The 2375-nt window shown below is 41.7% G+C and overlaps 1 non-coding gene across 1 annotated transcript; it reads left to right on the top strand.

Annotated features, from left to right (window-relative positions):
- The first annotated feature begins 1446 nt into the window (after positions 1–1446).
- Positions 1447–1553, top strand: LOC127124193 (small nucleolar RNA R71). Its single transcript, XR_007803819.1, has one exon. It is a non-coding gene; the product is annotated as a small nucleolar RNA R71 (small nucleolar RNA).
- Positions 1554–2375: the final 822 nt, after the last annotated feature.

Raw genomic sequence — 2375 nt, forward strand, 5'->3', positions numbered from 1 at the left:
CCTATGCGCATCGGAATGTTTTCTAGCATACCTACGGGAAATTTAACGGAACAATCTGCAAGTTGTACAGACATCCTCGTAGGTCTTAGTTCTCCCATTTTTAGCCTTTCTCAAATGGATAGGGGCATTAAACTAGTACTAGCTCCTAAGTCGCATAGTGCTTTGTCGATGACAAACTTTCTGATTACGCAGGGTATGGAGAAACTACTTGGGTCTTTTAGCTTAGGAGGCATATTGTTTTGTATTATAGCGCTACACTCAGCAGTAAGTGTAACTGTTTCCTTATCCTCTATCTTCTTCTTGTTAGATAAGATTTCTTTGAGAAACTTAGCATATGAGGGCATCTGAGCTATGGCTTCTGTAAAGGGTATTGTGATATTCAACTGTTTTAGAAGCTCTACGAATTTTTTAAATTGCCATACACTTTTAGATTTAACAAGTCTTTGAGGATAAGGGATAGGGGGTTTATACGGTGGTGGAGGCACATAAGGCTCTTCTTTTTCTATGGCCTCTTCGTTTTTATCTTCCTCTTGTTCGTCTTCCTTCTCAGTTACCTTACCTGGGTCTTGATGCATGGATGGATTTTGAGTACTAGGGTCGGTCGGTCCGTCTAGTTCTGTCCCACTTCGTAGTATAATAGTATTTGCATGACCTTTCGGGTTTGTTTGCGGCTGTCCAAGAAATGTGCTTGTAGGAGCAGCAGTAGGTGCTTGTTGTTGAGCCACTTGTGAGATTTGTGTTTCCAACATTTTGTTATGGGTGGCTAATGCATCTACCTTGTTTGCTAACTGCTTGATTTGCTCACTAGTGTGTATGTTTTGATTTAAGAAATCCTTATTTGTTTGAGCTTGGGTAGCTATAAAGTTTTCCATCATTATTTCTAAGTTTGATTTCCTAGGAGCATTTTGAGTATTTGTGGCAGCTTTTTGATATCCTGGTGGTACAATAGGTGCTTGATTATGTGCATACAATGCATTATTGTTTTTGTATGGGAAGTTAGGATGGTTCTTCCAACCTGGGTTATAGGTATTTGATTAGGGGTTTCCTTGAGCATAGTTCACCTGGTCCGTGGAAGTTCCTGTCAAGAGTTGACATTCTGGGGCAGTATGCCCTTGAACTCCGCATATATCGCAGTTTGGTGCTACGGCAACCAAGGTGGCTGCTGGTGTTATGGTCAAGTTGTCTATCTTCTGAGTCAGGGCATCTACCTTGGCGTTGACATGGTCAAGACTGCTCAATTCGTACATGCCTCCCTTCGGTTGAGGTTTCTCTATAGAGGTTCTTTCGCTTCCCCATTGGTAATGATTTTGGGTCATACTTTCAATGAGTTGATAGGCCTCGTCGTATGGTTTATCCATTAGTGTGCCACCTGAGGAGACGTCTATTATCAATCTTATATTATACAATAGACCATTATAAAAGGTGTGGATTATCAACCATTCTTCTAGACCGTGATGTGGACATAGCCTCATCATGTCTTTGTATCTCTCTCAAGCTTCAAAAAGTGATTCATTATCCTTTTGTTCAAACCCGTTTATTTGGGCTTTTAGCATAGTCGTCTTGCTAGGTGGGAAATATCGGGCTAAGAAGACTTTCTTCAACTCGTTCCACGTAGTGACAGAGTTGGATGGTAGAGACTGGAGCCAAGCTCTAGCTCTATCTCTTAATGAAAATGGGAAAAGACGAAGTCTTATAGCTTCTGAGCTGACACCATTCGCTTTTACCTTGTCTGCGTACTGCAATAATACTAACAAGTGTAGGTTCGGGTCCTCCGTGGGACTACCTGAAAACTGGTTTTGTTGTACGGCTGACAATAGTGAGGGTTTTAGTTCGAAATTGTTGGCTTCGATCGCAGGGGAAGCGATGTTGTTATGAGGTTCATCCTGTGAAGGGATTGCATAATACTTAAGAGGACAGTTTTGCACTTGTTCGGCCATCTCTGGTTGAACAACTGATGCAGAAGTAGGAATGTTAAGGTCAGGAAGATTTAGCTTGATACGATGTTCCCGTATCAAGTCTCGTATCCGGCGTTCTAACCTAAGATAACGCTCGGGTTCGTCGAGTTGTAGCTTTAATTTCTCGCCTTGAGAGCGAGTACTTGGCATACACACGACATATGTAGAAAGGGAAAAAGAATTTTTTGCCTTAGTCTATACTGGGGAGCGCTAGAGTTATGATATCGACTAAATTAGTCCCCGACAACGGCGCCAAAAACTTGATCGCGACTTTGGTAAGCCTATGTGAATCGTGACTGCAAGTGCACAGTCCTATCGCGTAGTTTTAAAGATTATCGAACCTACAAGGACTAATAATCGAACGTACCGTGGTCTAAGCTTACTATTAAATCTAAGGAGAATGATTGTTCTAAGATTGGA

The sequence above is a fragment of the Lathyrus oleraceus genome, chromosome 2, assembly GCF_024323335.1.
Source record: "Lathyrus oleraceus cultivar Zhongwan6 chromosome 2, CAAS_Psat_ZW6_1.0, whole genome shotgun sequence".
NCBI classification, from domain to species: Eukaryota; Viridiplantae; Streptophyta; class Magnoliopsida; order Fabales; family Fabaceae; genus Lathyrus; species Lathyrus oleraceus.